This window comes from Bufo gargarizans, chromosome 5, assembly GCF_014858855.1.
Source record: "Bufo gargarizans isolate SCDJY-AF-19 chromosome 5, ASM1485885v1, whole genome shotgun sequence".
Lineage (NCBI taxonomy): Eukaryota > Metazoa > Chordata > Amphibia > Anura > Bufonidae > Bufo > Bufo gargarizans.
In genome coordinates this window covers 407,862,384-407,887,451 of record NC_058084.1, presented here as the reverse complement: position 1 = coordinate 407,887,451, position 25,068 = coordinate 407,862,384, and positions in this window count along the sequence as shown.

The window sequence follows — 25,068 nt, the reverse complement described above, 5'->3', positions numbered from 1 at the left end:
AGCATAACTCGCATGGGTTCTCCACGGTGTCTCATGGAGAGGGGACACAAATCAAAGTGTCACTCAACAATCCCCAGCACTTGGGGAGAGAAAAGAAAAATAGCCAGCCAGCACTGTCTCGTTAGGAGGGCAGAGCCCGGCATCAACTCCAGTTCATTAAGAAGGAACAAATGAGGGACCCAAACCACACCCGTGTCAAATCGCTGCCCGTAGTAAAAACTCACGTCCAAGAGAAAAAGCCGCATCCCGGGTCGCACCCGATGCCCGGACCCCCCAAGATCCCGAGCCCCGAACCCTCACCAGAATGTTAGTCAATATTTTAAATTGATCAAGAGTTAACCAATATCTAATACCGGTGAGTCCTGCCAGCCCCCGGCATTTCCAAAGATGCTCCAATGCTCTATTATGGCTTCACATTCTGCATTAATACATTGCATACACAAAGAAGCCGGACAATTGGATCTTCCCCAAAAAATCCCCCACCTTACCCCCCCCCCCCCCCCACCTTGCATACAAAAACAAAAAAAAAAAAAAAAACAAAAAAAAAAGTTAAATTAGTTGGTCGTATCCCAGTCTTTCCACAATTTATCCCACTTTAAGTATACTCCTCGTTGTTTATACAAGATCTTCTCGTAGCTTTTCACCTTCTCAACCAAACCCAGCCAATTATTACACTCTGGAGCGGAGGAGCAAAACCATACTCTAGAAATGAGAAGCCTAGCCAGAAACATCACCTTAATCAACAATCGACCATTTGTAGGTTGGTGATTAACCTCCGATAGATCTCCCAGGACCCATATCCTGGGAGTGAAGGGAACAACAATATTGAGTTTACGAGCCAGATTGGTTTGAACCGATCTCCAGTACCTGCTCACCATTGGACAGTCCCAGAACAGATGTAAATGATCTGCCTCGGATTTACCACAGCGTGGGCAGTTAGAGGAGGTTCTAAGTCCTCTCCTATATAACCATGTAGGTGTCACATATATTTTGTGCAAAATATTAAATTGTACCACAATGTGATTAAAATTATGCGAAACCAATTTTAAACTTTCCCCTATATTCTCCCAGTTTGGGGAGCCCGTCGCTAAAAGCGAAGATGACCAGGCTCTCTGTCCTGGTGAGAGAACGTCAGAAAAAAACTTTTTCATTAAGTGTCTATAACAGTGAGATACTTTAATTCTCGTGACAATTTTCTTAGAAATTAAATCATGTAAAAATTCAGGAGTTTCTATAATAAGAAGATAGCGATTCGCAGTGCTAGAAAGTGCTGACCTTAATTGAAAATATGCATACCAAGCCACCTCACCTAGATTTGCCCCTTGCTTTAAATCCGCAAGGGGCAAAATGTGTCCACCACTGACCACTTGATGCAGGTACTGAATGTTCTTGGTCCTCCAATACTGGCTGCAACTCAAGTCATTTAAATTCAAGAGCTTTGGGTTGTGCCACAGTGGAGTACAAATAAGTGATGCCCCAGCTCCACACCAGTTCCTTATATTTCGCCAAGACTTTATGGCCATTCTGCAGAAGAGTGTATACCCATTTAATGCATTTAATAAATAGTCAGACTCAAGTACTGTAAAAAAATCTGCAAAGCCTGAATCTTTCACCACCCTGCTGCAGAACTGGCTATTTTCCCATTCATTAAACAGGCAGAGTTGAGAGGCCACAAAGTACCCCCTAAAGTAGGGGAGGTTAAGGCCTCCCCGACTATAGGGCATAGAAAAATAGAGTACCTTCAGTCTCACACGCTTCCTCCCCCATATTAAGTCATTGAGCATCCGCTCTATCAATCTAAAGTACTTATCTACAATCCATACAGGCGAGTTGCGCAAGATATATAGAACCTGGGGCAGCACCACCATTTTTATTAATGAAATTCTGTCGGCTCTTGCCGACAGGATTTTTTGCCATATCTTTATTTTAACCCTCAGCTTTATCAACAGAGGGAGCAGATTAAGTTGTAGATATTCCTGTGGTTTGGCAGAAACTGTTATCCCCAGGTACTTTATTGAATCTGAGATCGTTAGCTGGTTATACCGTTCGCCCCGCAGTTCATCTATAGGGAGGAGAACGGTCTTCTCCCAGTTGATCTCGAGACCGGAAGGACCGGAAAAGAGACCAACCAGGTCCATTATGCGAGGAAGAGTAGTGTCTGTCTGATGTATGAAAATCAAGATATCGTCTGCATAAAGTGATACTCGATCGTGATTCCCCATTATGCCAAAGCCAGCCACCCTCGGATCCTGCCTAATACTAGCCGCTAAGGGTTCAATGTAAATATTAAATAGCAGGGGGGAGAGAGGGCAGCCCTGACGGGTACCTCTTCCTAATACAAAACTCTCTGTTATCATGTCGTTGATCCTTATCCTAGCAACTGGAGAGTTATATAGGAGCTGTACCATCGCCAAGAATCTTGGGCCAAAGCCCATTTTTTTCATCACCTCCCAGAGAAAGGTCCACTCCACCCTGTCGAAGGCTTTAGTAGCATCCAACGACAGGATGGAGCGGGCGCCGCTCCCCGGGGACTGGATATTCATAAATAGCCTATGCAAGTTATGATGGGTGCCCCTTCTTGGCATAAAACCATTTTGATCTGGATGGATAATAGTGGATATAACCCGCGAGAGCCTCCTAGCCAAAATTTTTGATAGTAGCTTAACATCGGTATTTAATAAGGAAATTGGTCTATAGGAGCTCAATTCTGCCGGGTCTTTATCCTTTTTCGGAATTAGAACAATAAGAGCCTCCATCATGGAGCATGGTAAGCCCCCTCCCTGGATCGCCTGGGAAAACACCTCAAGTAACTGGGGGAGGAGCGTCTCACCATGCCTACGGTAAACTTCATATGGGAGGCCATCCAATCCTGGCGATGAGCTCCCCGAGATAGACCCCAGAGCCTCCTTTAACTCAGAAAGGGACAGCTCCTCCTCCAAAAATTCCACCTGAGCTTCATTCAAGGTAGAAAGTGGAATCCTCTCCAAGAATCGCATCGCCAGTTCGGGTGTCGTAACAGGAGGGGGTCTATATATCTGAGCAAAATAATGTAAGAAGGTATCCCTAATCCCCTCTAAATTTGTTATGGTTTCCCCCTCTAAATTACGAATTAAAGTGATGGATTGATTTTTCCTATCTTGTTGAGTAATTATTCTTGCCAGGAGCTTACCAGGACGTCCAGACTCCGAGAAATATTTAAGCCCCTTAAAGAATACTCTATGATTTGCTTTCTCTAATAAATACCTTTCCAAGCAACAGCTAGCCTTCTGCATCTCTTCCCTGTTATATTCCGTGGGTTGACTGGTAAAACACTCATTGGTAGAGGCAGCGATCTTAACCAGTTCCTCCTCTTTACACCTAAATATTCTCCTTGCTGCAGCGATCTCACTGATAAAGACCCCTCTTAGATACGCTTTCAAGGCATCCCAAACTACATTGATATTAGCAGAGGGAAAGTTTACCTCCCAAAAGGAGGATATCAATAATGTAATAGACTGAGGATTCTCCATAACGGCAAGCCAATATGGGTTCAACTTGAATCCTAGCCCCCTTATGGCCTTATTCTCCCCAGTGCAAACCTCAATTAGTACGGGTGAGTGGTCCGAAACGGTTCGTACTCCATATCGAATCTTGCTGATATTACTCAAATTGCTCTCATTAGTGAGTGCTAGATCAATCCGAGACATTGCTCTCCCCCCCCTGCTAACGCAGGAGAATACTCTCTTTCCTCCGCCAAGATGTTCCCATATATCTACCACTCCTACCTCTAAACAGAACTGGGGCAACAAGGAGTTACAGGGGTTCCTCCCCCGATCTGCATCTAAAGTAAATCTATCCTTGTTGGGGTCCATAACCGCATTGAAGTCTCCCATCAGGATTAACCGGCATTCTGGTCTATTTTCAGCAAAAAGCAATAGCTGAGTCAGGGGGTACATTGAGAATGGAGGGGGTATATAAAAGAAAGCCAGAATGTAACTGTGGCCATACAGCTTGCCGTGTAGGAAAATGAATCTACCCTGATCATCTATGTAGGATTTTATAAGGATGAAGTCTACAGAATTATGAATCAGGACTGAAACGCCCCTAGAGGATCCACTAAATGTGGAGTGGTAAGACTGGGAGTGCCATCCCGTTGTCAGACGGCGCAGGGTTTCTTTAGTAAGGTGAGTTTCTACTATACATATAATTGCTGGAAGATATCTTTTTACTGCATCCATAATAGCTTGCCTTTTAACCCTTTCCCCAAGCCCTCTAACATTCCAAGATACAATTCTAATAGACATCAATCAAAAAAAAGAAGAGAAAAGAAAAAAAAAAAAAAAAAAAAAAAAACCCGCCTGCAAGGTGTGTTCCCAGCCCCCCCCCACCCTCCCAACCCCCTCTCCATTGATCCGCCCGAACTGCTCAGCGAACCTCTAACCCCCGGCCACTCTCCCTCAGCCAAGCCCCACCCCCCAGCATCCCCTCAAACATAATATTACGCGATTTCAAATGCCTATTTGATCGATCCAGTCTGACGCTTGTTGTGGTGTTTCAAAAAACAAGGAAGTCCCATTGTAGATCACTCTTAATTTCGCTGGGTACTGTAAAGAATATTTAATATCCTTTAGCGCCAGGCGCTTCTTTATCTCTATAAAATTGCGTCTCTTTTCCTGAGTCTGACGAGCAAAGTCAGGAAAAAAGAGCAACCTAGAGCCCTGATATTCAATGGGAGTACATTCTCTAGCTCTTCTTAATATCATATCCCTATCAACGGACAATAAAAGTTTCATTAAAATTGTGCGCGGCGGCCTCCCTGGAATAGGTTTTCCTCCTGGTATTCGATGAGCTCTTTCTATTTGAAACATAGAAGAAAAATTCTCGCTGCCTAGATTGTGTGTGACGACATCTTTGAGTTGCTCCTCTAACTGCCGGCCCTCAGCCCCTTCCGGGAAACCAACTACACGAACATTGTTCCGCCTTGACTTATTCTCAAGGTCCTCCAGCCTGTGTTGTAGCACTTGGTTTTCTGAGGCGAGAAGCAAAGTTTGAGATTTTAATGTGGCTATATCGGTTTGCAGTAAAACAACAGTTTTTTCCACATTGAGAACTCGGTCACGGATCTTTGCTAAATCTTCCCTGATTAGGGTGATATCGCTCTGCACTGAGCCCAATTGGGTGGACATCCCCTGCACCAGGGAGCCGTTGTTTTCCACGGCAGAGAGGATCTTATCTAATACCAATGGATCATATTCTGTTCGCGTTTGTATAGGGCAACCCTCCTCTACAGTCTCCTGATCTGCCTCCATTGATCCGTCCTCAGAGGGTTCCTCAAACTGGGGCGTTTTAGCATTTTTCTTCACATTAGCAGAGGGTTTAATTTTAGATGGATTTTTTTCAATAGGGAAGGGTGATTTCAAAAACTTATCGATCTTGTTTTCTGGTGTTTTAGACCCCAATTTAGTAGCCGAGGAGTCCACTGATCGTCGCTTTGGGGCCATTCTCTTCCCTTTTTTTTTTCCGGCTGGTTCTCTCCCTTTTTTATTAAATTTCCAGTTTCTTTATATCCCCCCCTTTTTTTTTCTTTTTTTTTTTTTCTCTCTTTTTTCTTCCTTCCTTTTGTCCCTGTTAATTTCACACCTCACTGCTTCTTTCTTTTTCCTCCTTATAGCTTCTCTCTCGCCTTATTCTCCCCCTTTTAACCGCTTCCTCCCCCCCCCCACCTGGCACCGCAAAGGGAAAGCGGAAAGAGGCAAGGCACAGAATATACGTCCTCCCAGCAACTCGGCAACACAAAAACCAGCACTATACGAAAACAAGGTCAACCAAGGCTGTGTTCTCACGTGTCCAGAAATGGCCAGCAGTCCAGGTTGCAGGGAGACAGGAGAGGAGAAGCCGCAGGCAGAACAGCGTGGTCACCGGATCCAAAGCAGGGAGAAGACAAGAGACAAGGGCCAGCCAACGAGGAAAGGAGAAAGGAGGTCCCCGGAGCAGCGAAGCAGCTGAAGTCAAGCACAAGCAGAAGGGAGAGCCGACAGCACAAGAAGAACAGCGGAGGGTCCCGTACAGCGCGTCCAGCACCCAAGCACCGATGAGCAGCAAGTAAGGTAATCCAGGATCCAGGAGCCGCATCCAGCACAGAGACGCCGCTCAGCGCATCAATGCTTCAGCGTCAGCTGTGCAGCATCGGCTAATCAGCTGATGGGTAAGCCGGGAGCCTGAGGGGAAGAGGCCGGCGTGGGAGAGCGAGACGTGCTGTGTTCACGTCATCCCGCCGTCCAATCCCCATGACTTTCAACATTTAACCTTGAGCTTCAAATCTTTCTTTCCATACCATGCATTATTTTCCTCTTAAGGTATTACTATGCCATTGTCACAGTATTTGTAGCCACAATTTCTTTTTCTGAGCCTTTTCAAAAAAGAGTGGCTGTTCTAATTTTTGGAACCATGTTGTATTTTTTGTTGTTGTTTTTTGTGTAAATAGCAATAATATACACTAACTGCATTACAAGTTCACTAAAATTCAGATTTTATTCATAGCCTAGAAGTGTTTAAACATTAATTATTTATACTGAATATAGTTGATTTCAATATTTTTAATAATTGTTTTAAGTTTTGCAACTATAAAGTATACAAATATAACACTGAGAATACTGGCATAAAATATGCAGAGTAGACGGTTACATTGGCATTTATTTACAAGGCATTGTTCACACACAATCCGGTATAAAGGTTGGATTTGCAGCAAGCCCCTGAGGAGCCAGTGTAGAGGATGGGAGTGGTAGCGACCCTGATGTTGTTTCACTGTGTACTATTCCCTGAGGCCATGTATACTTAGTGCAACAGATAACTAGCAGTACATCCAACAACAGTTTGCACAAAGTGCAACTTCTATCCCCAGATTTTAAAGTGGGTGGCGGGAAAAGTGGCAGATAAAGGCACCTCTGATATGCTATCTTGCTGAAGACTCTCCTTTGAAGTTCTGGATAACAGCTGGAAGATGGCACTTGTGAGGCTGTAGATGTCTCTTGTGTAATATAGACTGAGTTAGTCTGCCTGGATATTATATAGGTGATGGGTGTCTGAACTGAAGTCCCTCAACTGCAGCAGGGTCTGTAAAACTGTAGCTTGCTGGTGACTCTGCTATCAATGCTGTAGCTTCTAGGAAAGCTGTATCCTGGTGTACTGGCAGTATCTCAAGAGTGGTGGTCTCACAGGTGAATTGGATCTCATGCTTGGAGTAGGAGCAATTGAACGTGCTTCCTTTCTCCTGACTGTCCAAGCTAGAACTCCTACGTCTGACAGGAAGCAAGACCAGCCCACTCCTATGAAGAGGGAAGGAACAAGGTGGTTAACCCCGTCCCTGACAATTCTGAAATCTACTGGTGTACTTACATAATATATAAATACATACGATAACAATAGCGGGTACCCACAGGTCTAGGTACTGCAGATTCACACTTTTTGATGCAGTTTTTCAAGCCAAACACAGATGTGGCTACAAAAGAAGCTAGGAGCAGTATTGTAGTATCTATGTTCTACTTTTCCTTCTTTCCACTTTGGAATAAACATATTGGAACCGTATTACTAATCCCGTTTAATATTTATACAGTGCACATGTGCATCTCAATAAATTAGAATATCATCAAAAAGTTAATTTATTTCAGTAATTTAATTCATACAATGAAACTCCTATATTCTATAGATTCATTACACACAGAGTGATCTATTCCAAGTATTTATTTATTTTAACGATGATGATTATGTCTTACAGCTAGTGAAAACCCAAAAGTCAATGTCTCAGAAAATTAAAATAATACATAAGATCAATAAAAAAAAAGACTTTTTAATACAGAAATGTTGGCCTACTAAAAACTATGTACAGTATATGGACTCAATTCTTGGCTCCTTTTGCATGACTCACTGCATCAATGTGGCGTGGCATGGAGATGATCAGCCTGTGGCACTGCTAAGGTGCTATGGAAGCCACTTGGATAGCGGGCTTTAGCTCCCCTGCATTCTTGGGTTTGGTGTCTCTCATCTTCTTCTTGACAATACCCCATAGATTCTCTATGGGGTTTAGGTCAGGTGAGCCATGATGGCAAATCAAGCGCAGTGATACGGTGGTTACTAAACTGGGTATTGGTACTTTTGGCAGTGTAGGCAGGTGCCAAGTATGCTGGAAAAGGAAATCAGCATCTCCATATAGCTTGTCAACAGAGGGATGCATGAAGTGCTCTAAAAGTTACTGGTAGACGGCTGTGCTGACTTTGGACTTGATATATCACAGTTGACCAACAACAGCAGATGTCATAGCTCCCCAAACCATCACTGACTGAAAACTTCACACTGCACCCCAAGCAACTTGGATTGTGCGCCTCTCCACTCTTCCCCCAGCCTCTGGGACCTTGATTTCCAAATAAAATGCTAAATTTACTTTCATCTGAAAACAGCACTTTGGACCAGTGTCACTGTACCACTGTACATAATGTCATTGTATAATACTGTTGAGGTGGCCCTGACAATAAAATCTTTAAGTCCTTATTCTGGATGGGCCCCTTCTGAGTTAAGGCCCAAAAGCAGCCACTTTCCCAGCTTCCCCTATAGCTAAGTCCATGCTTTGGACCACTGAGCAACAGTCTAGTCCTTTTTCTCCTTCTGCCCAGGTAAGATAATCCTTACATTGTCTCTAGGTCATGAGTCGCTTGACACAAGGAATGCAACAGTATTAGCCCATGTCCTGGATATGTTTGTGTGTTGGTCGCTCTTGAAGCACTGACTTCAGTCACAGTCCACTCCTTGTGAATCTCCCCCAAATTATTGAATAGTCTTTTCTTGTCAATCCGCAGTTATCTCTGTTGCTTGTTCCCCATTTTGTGCCACACTTTTTCGTTCCACTCAATTTTCCATTAATATGTTTGAACACATCACTCTGTGAACAGCCAGCTTCTTTGCCAATTAACTTTTGTGACTTACACTCCTTGTAGAAGGTGTCACTGACTGTCTTCTGAACAACTGTCAAGTCAGCAGTCTTCCCCATGATTATGCATGCTACTAAACCAGACCAATGGACAATTTAAAGGCTTAGGAAACCTTTGCAGGTGTTTTGTGTTAATTAGCTGATGTGACCCCATGAGTCCAAAATATGGAACATTTTTCACAATGTTCTAACTTTTAAAGATACTGACTTTCAGCTTTTAATTAGCAGTAAAGACATATTCGTCAACATTAAAAGAAATAAAAACTTGAAATAGATCACTCTGTATGTAATGAATCTATAGATTCACTTTTTGAATTGAATTATGGAAATAAATTAACTTTTCACTGATATTCTAATTTATTGAAATGCACTTGTAAAGTTAGGGAGTAATGTATCAAATGCACTGCACCAGAAAAGAAAAGTGGAGTGTTTTTGGTAGTTTTTTCAGTAAAGTAGGTGTAACGGATCTCCTAGGCACCCCGACCGGGTACCTCTGTCGATAGATGCTCCTAGTGCTTTCCGAGGACTCCAAGCACTCCACTTGACACCGTACGCACTGCAGACCCCACGAACCGCCGCAGCTTGGTTGGGGTCTCACCGTCCTCCACCCACGCTGGACCCAAGACCGGGCTTCAGCTTCCAGTGGGTGAACCTCTCCTACATCCAGAGAGCAGGAACCATGAACAAACTCTTACAAGAGCTTATACTCAGGGGAGTAGCAATCCCCAAGAGTGTAGTTATCCCATTCCCCAAACATGAGCCAAAACTTCATGAAGGTATAAAGCAGCCTCTTTGTTTTAACACACAAGCATTTTATACACATCTTCCAACAATGTTACCACCCACAGGGTTTTGTAAAAACAGCCAATAACCACGTACAATACACTCAGACACTCCCACACAAAATCCCCCCCCTCTGCCGGTGATAGAATTACCTAACACTGGGTTGATGCAATCATCACAGGCAGGCGAATACACAATATCTTCTGTCCTGGAGACAACCAAGAAGAAATTCAATTATCTCTCAGGACAAAGGACATCGCCAATACACACAGAGAGACAATGGAACAGACCTCCCTACTCAACGTATACAAAGTCCCACCCTTTTTCAATACACATAGACATTTAACATCCCAAAATGGCACGAATTAAACCAGGGGTTCAAGTTAGTCCAAGTCCTTTGTGAACGAAGGAGGCCTGGCTGATGAGAGGGCCCATAATCCTGAGGCAGGAGGCTAGCAAACAGTCCCCTCCAAAACACTGTGGCGAAGTGGCTTTCGCCACAGTAGGCATTTTTGTTCTGGTTCTAATCAATGGTCAGGTAGGTTGATACACTGCTCCAAATTAGATAGATTAGATAGATACGTGCATGCACAGCGAGATAAATAACACTGACATTCTATATAAGGTCAAAGCATAACTCTAATTTATTAGGTGAAGGCTTCACATTACATACCCTCCATATTAGTGGGAGGAGTGGGCTCACATGATTGGTCTTTTAACAAGAAGGAATGTAAACAGGAAATAAGATTAAGGCATATGTATGATAGACTCAGAGGAATTCCTGACAGTTTCAAGTTTTTGCTGCAAATAGTTTCAATCATAGAATGCATACTAGGGGTTGTCTCTCGGACAGACACCATTTTGAAAGTGTCAAGCAAGTGTCCATTGAATTCTTTGGTTTCTATTTCTTCTTCACCATATAGCAGCATGATGGGCTGTTCAGTAGTTGAAGTCACAATTTTTTCACATTTTTTTTGGACACAGGGTACAATGCAACATAACACTACTGACATTAATACTAGCTTTAAGACTATCATACCTATCTGGGTGATGAAGGATTTTCAATTTTTGAACCATCCAAAGTACTCATCCCTTAGGTCTGTTATCCCTGAGTTACGTTTTAATTCCTCTGAGAGGTTAGTAAGCTTGTTTATTGCTTCAGTTACCTTCCCTTTGGGGCCAGTGTTATCTGGGATGTAGGTGCAGCAAGTTTCCCCAATCATTTTACAAACTCTTCCAGTCTCAGCTAGGATCATATCTAGGGCCATCCTATTCTGAAAGGCCACAGCAAAAGTAGCCTCTAACTGTTCTGAAATTCCTTTTAGGGCATCACGGGTGTAGTTTAAAAATGTTTGCTGATTATAATATATGTAGTTTATCCAGTTGATGTTCTTGTTGATTATCACCATTGGGAGTAGGGATTCAAATCCAGCTGCCACCTGATCTCTGGCCTTAAACTCGTTGGGGACCCCCCTTGAGTTTCCTATTGCATCTATATACACATGTGGGTCAAAACTCCCCTGTGGGGAGGCCTCCATTTTTGAGTATACCCTCTAACTGTGGGGTCATCTTCTAGTATGTGAAGGGGCATTATGGCTTTCGCTAGGGCGCATTCACCGGACCAATTGCCTTCTACCTAGTTCTTATTTTTCCATCTCCACAGATCCATTAGATGTCCCCCAAAGATACCCTCTGATTCTGTGTTTCAGTGGACAGGTTGCTGTAGGATAAGCAGTACCCCTCTGTGAAGTTGCCCAAGAATCTCTGACTGCCAGGGTTGAAGAAACAGGTGTAGTTACCAGGATATGTGGTTATGCTTTCACCTGGTTTGGGGGGTTTTACTACCAGGGGGTATTTTCTCTTCCACTTTCACCGGCAGAGTCATTTATGCTAGTGTTGGTATATAGGCTCAGGAAGCAGCTTTCAGTCTCAGGAGGCAGATGCAAGGACACTGTGCCTAGGTGTGGGTGTCCCCCCCCCCCCCCCGCATATGTAACAGTTCATCTTATTGTCTGTGTCAGCATTGTATTTCATCCATTCTAACCACAGGTTGGTGTCAGAAAATCCTGTCTCGGCGGCCATAGTATCTTCAAAGGTGGGGTCTGCTATGGCTGTAATCTGCCTAAGGGAGGTAGTGTAGGGTTTGGACGGACCCATCACTATCCTTGTGAGATTATGTAGGTCTTTCTGGTGGAACATGCCCATGTCCCTAGAAGTTACCTTATAGGCACCTGGATAGGGGTATGTCCCTGCGTGATTGGGGCTGGGGTTTTCTATTGTGAGGGTAAGGGGCATGTTGGAGCCTGTCTGTCCACTGTGTCATGCAGGTAAGCAAGGATTTACCCATTTTGTCTTTTTTGTCTCAGGCACTCTGAGGTCTGTATCCCCATGGGTCACCCGTGTTCCACCCAACGGCTCCTCACGAGTTACACTGTTCCCCATAATAGTTATCAGTGACACAGATGTATATTGATCTATGGCTGCCCGTTTGGTACATGCTACATTGCCATGCTGTCATTGGGCACAATACTAGACTGCAGTAATCAAATTTGAGGGTAGCCACGTAAGTACTGGAGGAATTAAACCAGAAAGTGGTCAAAATGTAGCCATCCTTCTCTTTTTGTTGGGTGATGGCCACTTGTCCTCCTGTCTTTGGAAGAGTCTGTGTATATGTGACCGTGTAGTTGTAGACAAAAAGTAGCAAAGCGATAACTGTGGCATCATGCAGATTCAGCGGTGGTTCCCTCGATATCTGGAGCTGGCACTCATATTCTTTTGCAGTGGGATGCGTGGATCCAGTTAGGTCTCCCCTCGAATTTTACAGAAGTTGGGGTGGTCTGCAGCACCTGTTAAGGTGCTTCTGATATGCTTCTTGACCACCACCCATTCTCCAGGTTTCAGAGTGTGGCTTCCTTCTAGGGACTTAGGATCTGGAATGGAAGAGAAAACTTGTGCATGTATGTTAGACAATTGTTTACTCAAAGCTATCACATATTATACTGTCCCATTCTTGGCCCTGTCCCAAATAGGATCTCGTATGGTGTCAGTTTGTGTAGAGACCTTGGTGTGTGCCTAACTGAAAATAGTGCTATAGGCAAGCACTGAACCCAATTGAGCCCTGTCTCCCTGGTCATCTTCAACATTTTTGACTTCAACACCCAGTTCAATCTTTCAACTTTGCCGCTGCTTTGGGGCCTGTAGGAGGTGTGATACGCCAGGTGCGACATTACCATTTCCCAGACTTCTTGGGTTAATCTGGCAGTGAATGCTGGTCCCTGATCACTCTCAATGACCTAAGGTACTCCGAACCTACAGAAAAGCTCCTGCATCAATTTTTTAGCAGCAGTAGTTGTTGTCTAATTTCTGATGCGGTAGACTTCTGGCCACCCAGAGAAAAATTCTATCACTACCAGCACATATTAAAACACTTGGCTTATTGGCATCTGGATGTGGTCGATTTGTATTCTCTGAAAGGGATATAAGGCCTTTGGGAGACATTTCTGGGGCGTGGGCTCGGTTCTACCTGGATTACACTCTGCGCAGATAAAGCACGCTTGAGTATGTTTCACCAGGATGGGGGTGATCCCTGAGGCCACCCATATTTTATCAATTAGCTCTTTATTGATGGTTTTGCATTGGTGGGTGTGCCCATGAGCTATTGCGGCTATTAGGGGATAGAGTGTTCTGGGTAGGCATACTCTCTTTCCCTGTGTCCAGAGTCCGGATTATTCTTCGAGGGCTGACTCTTTTAACCAGGTTTCCTTTTCCCTGGGAGTGGCCTGTTTCTGCATTTGTTTCAGTAGGTCCCATGTGACTTCCTCTTGCTCCAGATCTTCTTATACTGTCAGGATCTGTTCTGTCTGGTCTCCTTCCTCTTCCATTGCTGCTCTCTTTGCTGTTTGATCAGCTAGGGCATTTCCTCTGGCTTCAGGAGTGTCAGTTCGTGTATGGGCCTTTACTTTGATCACTGCCACTTGAGTGGGCAGGAGTACTGCTGCCATTAGGGCCGTACACATGAGGCTTTCTCCCGCTATATCGAGTGTCACTCGAGGGGCGGGACCAGTGGGAAGGGTGTGAACCGCCATGTATGTGTTATCCCCTCCCGGCCCTAGCTTGCCGGTGTCCTATCTGTTGTCGGGTGGGGGAGGTGGCATGCTTTCCTGCTTCTGCTGTTGCTGCTGCCATTGCTGAGGCATTTTTGATTGGGGTTCCTGTGGCTGTGATGTAATCCTGTGCCTTCCATATTAGTCCAAAGTCATGAACCACTCCAAAGGCATATCTGGAATCCATGTAGATATTAGCAGTGGAATCTTGAGGCAGGCTTCAGTGAGGGCAAAGAGTTCAGCCTCCTGTGCTGACTGGTCTGGGCACAATTGTCTTGCACACAGCACTTCATGCTCACTAGTGACTGCCATGCCTCTATTGAATTTCCCTTTGTCATCGGTGTACCTTGAGTCGTCCACAAAGAGAATCCAATGAGGGTTTGTCAGAGGAGTGTCTTGGACCGATGGTGGTGTCCCTACTTCAGCTTCCATCATTATTCATTGTGATGCAATCATGATCCTGTTCCTGGTAAAGAGTGTCAGTTGAGGTCCATAGTTCTTCTTCCTGAAGATCTTCTTCAGCATGCAGATAAATAAAATCTTCAGAAGCTTCTCCTGAATCTCTAGCATACCCCCCCTTTGGCAGAGGAAGGAGTGCAGCAGGGTTAAGGATTTGACATTTCTGAATGGTGACATTATCTGGCAGGAGCAGACTACACTGCAGTCAGTGGTGGCGTTGTGCAGTGAGGTGTTTGGGTTGTGTCTGCTGAAGGATGGCAGAGATGTCATGCGGAGCCAGCTCTGACACAGGAAGGGGCAGCTCTGGCTACAGGGTCAAGGCGCTTAGACTAGTAGCCCAGAGGTCTGTTGTGTCCTCCATGAGTTTGCTTAACAACTACGTATTGTAGAAGTGCTGCTTACCATGGTTGGAGCACGGAGGACATGGCTTTGCTAAAGCATAAGGGGCTATTCTGTGCTCCCTGAGGCATCACAGTCCAAGTGTATTGCTTGCCTGCATGTGTGAATGCGACAATCTTCTTTTAATTCTCTCTTTGGCCTTCCAGACAGTGTTCTCGCTTATCACACATGCCAATGTCATGACATCACTCCCCCCTTCCAGCTATGGCCCCCTGTTTCTCACTCTATATTCACCGATCAACAGAGACACGCATGGTGCGGGGCACACAGGCACACAATGCTTCTTGAATTTCTCCAGAATGAGGGCTGAGTATTCTCCAGTTTTGTTCTCTATTATACTTTGTAAATCTGCCCACGTACCCCCATATGTCTTGTATATTTGATCTAATTTACGGTAAAATGGCATGGAGTGGGTCTCGGGGTCAGGCAAATGACTGACAATTGAATACAGCTGATTATATATATTATAAGGTGGCTGCCCGGGCATACAGTAATATCTTCCTGTCTTTTCATTATATGCCTGTTCTCCCCCCGTCCGTTCAAATTCTTTGCTGCAGTCAAGCTACACCTCCACTGCATTTACTATCTTTTCATCAGCAAGTTTTTTGCTCCTTATTTAACAATGCTCTCCATGTATCAACACAAAGAGTGCCACCTTTACACATCTCATAATGTTGCTTCAACCTGAGTAAACACTTTACAAAGCAATTCCCTCTCTTGTCCGTCACGTACTGCTCCGGTGAGCAGCATCCCTTAGGGACACTTTCAACATTTCCCATAATGTAATAACTTCTGGAGCCGCCTAGTCCGTAACCTGTGCTTGCACCCTGTGTTCCTGAACTACCTGAGTTCTTATTTGAGTCAGACATGTAGTACACGTTTGGACCGGTTCTGACCACCTCCTCCCCTTCTACTATCCGGACAGTTGCCTCTGGCTGTACTGCGAATAGGCAAATGAGGTAGGCTTCCTTATTTTGTAACTCGGTAGTTTATACACAGGTGCTCAAGGTCATAATGACGTCAGAACAACACATAAAACACAGTGTATCAAAATCTCATCAATTACTGTGGGGTTCTTACTTGCGTGCCCTCAAAGGCCCCCCAAATGCTTCCGCACCCCTTCCTCAGACAGGTGACAAGAGGCTACAGCATTGGACGCAGTATAGGCAAGATTACTCTATTTTCTTAACTCATATCACGGATAGCAATCCCGGTGTACGTTGGTGCGCCCCTCCTACGTCTGATCTCCGGGGGTATCGGAACAGGGCGGTCCAACCTTTGAGCCCCACGCTGGGCACCAAAATGTTCTGGTTCTGATCAATGATCAGGTAGGTTGATACACTGCTCCAAATTATATAGATAGATTAGATAGATACGTGCATGCACGGCGAGAGAATTAACACTGACACTCTATATAAGGTCAAAGCATAACTCTAATTTATTAGGTGGGGGCTTCGCATTATATACCCTCCATATTAGTGGGATGAGTGGGCTCACATGATTGGTCTTTTAGCAAGAAGGAATGTAAACAGGAAATAAGTTTAAGGCATATGTATGATAGACAGTTTTAAGTTTTTGCTGAAAATAGTTTCAATCATAGAATGCATACTGGGGGTTGTATCTCGGACAGACACCATTTTTTAAGTGTCAAGGAAGTGTCCATTATATTCCATAAAATTTTCAACAAATTTAAGAACTTTCTGCACCTTTTTACTGTAATAGTTTGCACCATTTCCAGCATATATTTACTTAGGAGTGCACTGATTTTTAGTGGGCAAAGCAAAATTTGTAGCAAAATCACACTACTTTTGACCCATCGACTTGCATAACCTTTACCCTCATAGCCACTAACCACCTTCCCCTCAACGTGTTTTGTGACAGGTTTTTAACTTACTCCAACAGCCCAGCTTGCCCTCCAGACACAACTATTTACTAGAATGGGAAAAAGAATGCAATATTTCTCTCTAAATCTGATAGTTAATTGCTGCTCGTATGTTTCATTCTGTATTAACCCCTTATACCTCGGAGGTTTTTGGCTTTTCATTTTGCACTCCCTGTCTTTCTAGAGCCATAACTTTTTTATTTTTCTGTTCACATAGCCGTATCTGGGGCATGTTTTTTTTGCGGGACAAGTTGAACTTTCCAACGCCACCATTTAATATTGCATATGCTGTAGTTGGAAGTGGGAAAAAATTCCAAATGTTTTACAGATTTTTTATTTACAATGTTCTATATGACCAGTTACTTTTACTCTACAGTCAGTACGAATCTGGTGATACCTTATATACAGTATATAATTTTTTGCATTTTGATAATGAAAAAATAATAGAGATGAGCACATTTTTTTAAAGTTTGATTTGGCTGATTCGCAGAATTTAACATTTTTTTTGTCAGTAGCGGATGCAATGACAGGGAGCTGCGATAGCACTGCCCAGATCGCTGTACCTCTCAGATGCCATGATCATATATCAACACAGCATCTGAGAGGTACAGTGAAAATAGAACCCACGCTAAATTCACCAATATGTGATCTGCCTGGATAAATTCTAAATATTAATTTGGTCTCACAAAGTCCCAACCTATCCTTATTTTTCTATTGCCCATGGAAGCTATTCTCTCTCCCCCCCCCCCATCCTCTACTTTGTGCCTCTTACCCTTCCACAGCTAACAGTGAATATTTTTATGCCTCTTGGTCCGAGAGCTTTTATTTGTTTTTTTGTCTGCTTGCATTTGAAAAGACCAGATTACAATGTAGATGTGACTTTACTTCCCTTTGCATCTGTAGTTGATCTGTTTATTTTGGATGATCAATGCTAATACCTTTTCTTTTCCTGTACATACTTGTTGGTGCAATTTTGGTGCCACCTAAGCTATGCCCCTTTCACACTAAGCTTGTTTCTAATTTGCAGAAAAGATCTAAAATAGATAATACATGTGAAATTTAGTGAAAAGCTTCTATGAAAGTTTTCTTTTTTTTTGGTACAAATAAAGTCAGAGTTTCTCCTGCATTTATTTTAGTAAATCTGCCCTGCTGTGTCAAAAAATAAACCAGTACAAAATGGGCTGCAAAGGGTAAAGTGCATGTGCATGTTCCAATATGCAACTAGCCATACCGATCAAATTGTTGTTGTATTAAAAATAAAGAACATCTTTATTGAAAAGACATTATGTACAAAAACACATAATCATAGGACACATCATCCACAAGGTGAGTGCCTAGTAGGGTCAGAATCTCAAATTGCAAGGAATGGACTCAAAATATTAATAGTTGTATACATAAAAAATAACCAGGTCCAACCAATCAATAGACATAATACAGACCCAAATATGACACACACGTTTTGCTATGCTTAGGGGGATTCTCAATGGGGGTCTCTACACTCTTTAAATGCTCCCAGTGGCCAATCAAAGTTGTGTTGCACAGCAAAAATAGTTTTACCTTAAAGCGGTTGTGTCACTTTTGCAAATAGCATTTATTATTTAGAAAAGGTTAGTGCAAGTCACTTACTAATGTACTGTTATTATCCATATTGCTTACTTTATTCATTTTTCCATCACACTATACACTGTTCATTTCCATTGTTACGACCATTCTGCAGTCCAGCAGTGGTGTCCATGGAGCACACAATAGAACAAAGCTCCAGTCTATGTGTGCTCCCTTGGTCCCGGACACCAGAGAGGCCAGCACTTTTTTCTATAGTGTGCAAGCACGACCACCGCTGACGGACTGCACGGTGGTCATAGCCATGGAAACTAACAGTGTATAATGTGATGGAAAAATTAATCCAACCAGCAAAGTAGGCAATATGGACAATCACAATACATTAGTAAGTGGCTTGTATTAACTTTCTCTACATGATAAATGCCACTTGCTGAAGTGAGACAACCCCTTTAATGCAGATCAGTAGTGGATGGAGAGGAGTATATGCAGGTAGCATCTACACACAAGTAAGCCTGGTAGCTTACAGCAGGCTATGATAACAAGGTGCTCTTCTAGATGCTGCATCTGATTTATGATGAGGAGTTTTTGTCTGGTGGTGATATTTAACAAATACTTTTTGCACAGTATGGAGAAAGTGTTTTATCGTGGAGAAGTGTGTATGAATGGATAGAGAAGTTCAAGGAAGATCACACAAGTGTCAGTCATGAAGAAGGAGACGGACACCCATCCACGAATGATGACAACATTGAGCAAGTATGTGAACTGATGCTCTTGGATAGACAAGTTACAGTGGATTACTAGTATGTGGCTCTAGGAGAACAAACATTCATGTCTGATGAAAAGGTGAAGACAGCGTTGCAGTTGTGACTCGCAGCTCAGCCTAAAACATTTTTTAAAATAAGGGAATATGAAAGATTATGTCAAAAATGATGTATTTGTCTTATCTGAAAAGTTGATCAAAATAAATTCTACAGCCAAAGTATGGATAACTTTTGACTCACCCTTGTAATATGGTGTCTTATTGTAACAGCGTCCTCTGTGCGACACAGTTTCCTGGCTTACAGCGGCAGTTTCGGGCACTGTGATCACCTGTGATCGTGGTCTGTGCTTCCCTGTCCCTTCCCTGCAGATTTCGGTTCTGCCTGTGTGGTTAGTATTACCTTTGAAGATTCCGCTCCGCAACTTTCATTCAACCTGAACACTGCTTGAACTCGGATTCAGTTGTGGCAGTATGCATCACTCCCTGGACGGGGCTGAGTTGCGTCAGGTGATCTTGTTAACCTATCCTGGCTCTCCTGCAGCTACTTTAGTAGCTCAGCCCTCTAGCCAGACGCCTCAGTGTCAAGGTTCTAATCTTGTGCTTGCTTACCACTCGTGTTCCTGATTTCGTGTTTCGTTCCTGGACTTTGTTTATCTCTTATCCCAGCCTGCTTGCATCTGCTCTCCTGTTGCCGACCCGTATTATCTAACCTTACTCCTGTGCTGCCTGCCTTAACCCTTTGCTCGTCCTGACTACGTCTCTGCATCATCCTCTGGTTCCTGTCTTGTTGCTCCTTGTCACGACCCTGCCTGGTTTACTATGTCTGTACCTTCGCAGGTACCTCATGGTCTGCCTGGAACAGCTGTCACTGACTGGTTTGCGCTCAAGAGTAGCCCCTGGCAACTACCGACGGTCAAGCCTATCCCCACCATCTGAGGCTCTAGTAAAATCCAGGTAGTTGCTTAGTCACGCCCCTCTGGAGAATTGCTAGTCAGTTGCACATTGGGTTAACATTAGGGATGAGCGAACTCGAACTGTATAGTTCGGGTTCGTACCGAATTTTGGGGTGTCCGTGACACGGACCCGAACCCGGACATTTTCGTAAAAGTCCGGGTTCGGGTTCGGTGTTCGTCGCTTTCTTGGCGCTTTTGTGACGCTTTCTTGGCGCTTTTTGAAAGGCTGCAAAGCAGCCAATCAACAAGCGTCATACTACTTGCCCCAAGAGGCCGTCACAGCCATGCCTACTATTGGCATGGCTGTGATTGGCCAGAGCACCATGTGACCCAGCCTCTATTTAAGCTGGAGTCACATAGCGCCGCCCGTCACTCTGCTCTGATTAGCGTAGGGAGAGGTTGCGGCTGCGACAGTAGGGCGAGATTAGGCAGATTAACTCCTCCAAAGGACTTCACTTGATTAATCGATCGATCTGCAGCTGTGCATCATTGAGCTGCTGAAATTCAAATGCTCACTCACTGTTTTTAGGCTGCCCAGACCGTTTGTCAGTCACTTTTTTCTGGGGTGATCGGCGGCCATTTTGTGTCTTGTGCGGTGCTGCGACCAAGTGCATCCAAGCTGCGACCAAGTGCATTTAACCCTCAATGGTGTGGTTGTTTTTTGGCTAAAGCCTACATCAGGGTGAAGCTGTCACACCAAGTGCATTTAACCAGCAATAGTCTGTTCATTTTTTGGCCATATACTAAATCAGAAGCAAGCTGCGCCTGTCACCAAGTGCATTTAACCCTCAATGGTGTGGTTGTTTTTTGGCTAAAGCCTACATCAGGGTGAAGCTGTCACACCAAGTGCATTTAACCAGCAATAGTCTGTTCATTTTTTGGCCATATACTACATCAGGGGCAAGCTGCGCCCGTCACCAAGTGCATTTAACCCTCAGTAGTGTGGTTGGTCAAGCTATCACACCAAGTGCATTTAACCAGCAATAGTCTGTTCATTTTTTGGCCATATACTAAATCAGGGGCAAGCTGCGCCCGTCACCAAGTTCATTTAACCAGCAATAGTCTGTTCATTTTTTGGCCATATACTACATCAGGGGCAAGCTGCGCCCGTCACCAAGTGCATTTAACCCTCAGTAGTGTGGTTGGTCAAGCTATCACACCAAGTGCATTTAACCAGCAATAGTCTGTTCATTTTTTGGCCATATACTAAATCAGGGGCAAGCTGCGCCCGTCACCAAGTGCATTTAACCAGCAATAGTCTGTTCATTTTTTGGCCATATACTACATCAGGGGCAAGCTGCGCCCGTCACCAAGTGCATTTAACCCTCAGTAGTGTGGTTGGTCAAGCTATCACACCAAGTGCATTTAACCAGCAATAGTCTGTTCATTTTTTGGCCATATACTAAATCAGGGGCAAGCTGCGCCCGTCACCAAGTGCATTTAACCAGCAATAGTCTGTTCATTTTTTGGCCATATACTACATCAGGGGCAAGCTGCGCCCGTCACCAAGTGCATTTAACCCTCAGTAGTGTGGTTCGTCAAGCTGTGACACCAAGTGCATTTAACCAGCAATAGTCTGTTCATTTTTTGGCCATATACTACATCAGGGGCAAGCTGCGCCCGTCACCAAGTGCATTTAACCAGCAATAGTGTGGTTATTTTTTGGCCATATCCCAGTCTAATTCTGTCACTAAATCCATACCGGTCACCCAGCGCCTAAATACTAGGCCTCAAATTTATATCCCGCTAAATCTCTCGTTACCGCTGTCCTGTTGTGGCTGGGAAAGTTATTTAGTGTCCGTCAAAGCACTATTTTTGTTCTGGGTTGAAGTACAATTCCCAATTTAGCAATTTCATAATTTAGTGGTTCCTGCTATATCAGAGCTAATTGAAATCTATCCCTAAAAGGGTATATAATATTCAAGGTGCACATAGGGTCATTCAGAATAACTTCACACACACGCTACTGTGCATTTCCAAGTCTAATTCTGTCGCTAAATCCATACCGGTCACCCAGCGCCTAAATACTAGGCCTCAAATTTATATCCCGCTAAATCTCTCGTTACCGCTGTACTGTTGTGGCTGGGAAAGTTATTTAGTGTCCGTCAAAGCACATTTTTTGTTCTGGGTTGAAGTACAATTCCCAATTTAGCAATTTCATAATTTAGTGGTTCCTGCTATATCAGAGCTATTTGAAATCTATCCCTAAAAGGGTATATAATATTCAAGGTGCACATAGGGTCATTCAGAATAACTTCACACACACGCTACTGTGCATTTCCAAGTCTAATTCTGTCGCTAAATCCATACCGGTCACCCAGCGCCTAAATACTAGGCCTCAAATTTATATCCCGCTAAATCTCTCGTTACCGCTGTCCTGTTGTGGCTGGGAAAGTTATTTAGTGTCCGTCAAAGCACATTTTTTGTTCTGGGTTGAAATACAATTCCCAATTTAGCAATTTCATAATTTAGTGGTTTCTGCTATATCAGAGCTATTTGAAATCTATCCCTAAAAGGGTATATAATATTCAAGGTGCACATAGGGTCATTCAGAATAACTTCACACACACGCTACTGTGCATTTCCAAGTCTAATTCTGTTAGTAAATCCATACCGGTCACCCAGCGCCTAAATACTAGGCCTCAAATTTATATCCCGCTAAATCTCTCGTTACCGCTGTCCTGTTGTGGCTGGGAAAGTTATTTAGTGTCCGTCAAAGCACTATTTTTGTTCTGGGTTGAAGTACAATTCCCAATTTAGCAATTTCATAATTTAGTGGTTCCTGCTATATCAGAGCTAATTGAAATCTATCCCTAAAAGGGTATATAATATTCAAGGTGCACATAGGGTCATTCAGAATAACTTCACACACACGCTACTGTGCATTTCCAAGTCTAATTCTGTCGCTAAATCCATACCGGTCACCCAGCGCCTAAATACTAGGCCTCAAATTTATATCCCGCTAAATCTCTCGTTACCGCTGTACTGTTGTGGCTGGGAAAGTTATTTAGTGTCCGTCAAAGCACATTTTTTGTTCTGGGTTGAAGTACAATTCCCAATTTAGCAATTTCATAATTTAGTGGTTCCTGCTATATCAGAGCTATTTGAAATCTATCCCTAAAAGGGTATATAATATTCAAGGTGCACATAGGGTCATTCAGAATAACTTCACACACACGCTACTGTGCATTTCCAAGTCTAATTCTGTCGCTAAATCCATACCGGTCACCCAGCGCCTAAATACTAGGCCTCAAATTTATATCCCGCTAAATCTCTCGTTACCGCTGTCCTGTTGTGGCTGGGAAAGTTATTTAGTGTCCGTCAAAGCACATTTTTTGTTCTGGGTTGAAATACAATTCCCAATTTAGCAATTTCATAATTTAGTGGTTTCTGCTATATCAGAGCTATTTGAAATCTATCCCTAAAAGGGTATATAATATTCAAGGTGCACATAGGGTCATTCAGAATAACTTCACACACACGCTACTGTGCATTTCCAAGTCTAATTCTGTTAGTAAATCCATACCGGTCACCCAGCGCCTAAATACTAGGCCTCAAATTTATATCCCGCTAAATCTCTCGTTACCGCTGTCCTGTTGTGGCTGGGAAAGTTATTTAGTGTCCGTCAAAGCACATTTTTTGTTCTGGGTTGAAGTACAATTCCCAATTTAGCAATTTCATAATTTAGTGGTTCCTGCTATATCAGAGCTATTTGAAATCTATCCCTAAAAGGGTATATAATATTCAAGGTGCACATAGGGTCATTCAGAATAACTTCACACACACGCTACTGTGCATTTCCAAGTCTAATTCTGTCGCTAAATCCATACCGGTCACCCAGCGCCTAAATACTAGGCCTCAAATTTATATCCCGCTAAATCTCTCGTTACCGCTGTACTGTTGTGGCTGGGAAAGTTATTTAGTGTCCGTCAAAGCACATTTTTTGTTCTGGGTTGAAGTACAATTCCCAATTTAGCAATTTCATAATTTAGTGGTTCCTGCTATATCAGAGCTATTTGAAATCTATCCCTAAAAGGGTATATAATATTCAAGGTGCACATAGGGTCATTCAGAATAACTTCCCACACACGCTACTGTGCATTTCCAAGTCTAATTCTGTCGCTAAATCCATACCGGTCACCCAGCGCCTAAATACTAGGCCTCAAATTTATATCCCGCTAAATCTCTCGTTACCGCTGTCCTGTTGTGGCTGGGAAAGTTATTTAATGTCCGTCAAAGCACATTTTTTGTTCTGGGTTGAAATACAATTCCCAATTTAGCAATTTCATAATTTAGTGGTTTCTGCTATATCAGAGCTATTTGAAATCTATCCCTAAAAAGGTATATAATATTCAAGGTGCACATAGGGTCATTCAGAATAACTTCACACACACGCTACTGTGCATTTCCAAGTCTAATTCTGTCGCTAAATCCATACCGGTCACCCAGCGCCTAAATACTAGGCCTCAAATTTATATCCCGCTGAATTTGAATACAATACATTGGGCCAAATAATATTTTTGTTGTTGTGGTGAACCATAACAATGAGAAAAACATCTAGTAAGGGACGCGGACGTGGACATGGTCGTGGTGGTGTTAGTGGACCCTCTGGTGCTGGGAGAGGACGTGGCCGTTCTGCCACATCCACACGTCCTAGTGTACCAACTACCTCAGGTCCCAGTAGCCGCCAGAATTTACAGCGATATATGGTGGGGCCCAATGCCGTTCTAAGGATGGTAAGGCCTGAGCAGGTACAGGCATTAGTCAATTGGGTGGCCGACAGTGGATCCAGCACGTTCACATTATCTCCCACCCAGTCTTCTGCAGAAAGCGCACAGATGGCGCCTGAAAACCAACCCCATCAGTCTGTCACATCACCCCCATGCATACCAGGGAAACTGTCTCAGCCTCAAGTTATGCAGCAGTCTCTTATGCTGTTTGAAGACTCCGCTGGCAGGGTTTCCCAAGGGCATCCACCTAGCCCTTCCCCAGCGGTGAAAGATATAGAATGCACTGACGCACAACCACTTATGTTTCCTGATGATGAGGACATGGGAATACCACCTCAGCATGTCTCTGATGATGACGAAACACAGGCGCCAACTGCTGCGTCTTTCTGCAGTGTGCAGACTGAACAGGAGGTCAGGGATCAAGACTGGGTGGAAGACGATGCAGGGGATGATGAGGTCCTAGACCCCACATGGAATGAA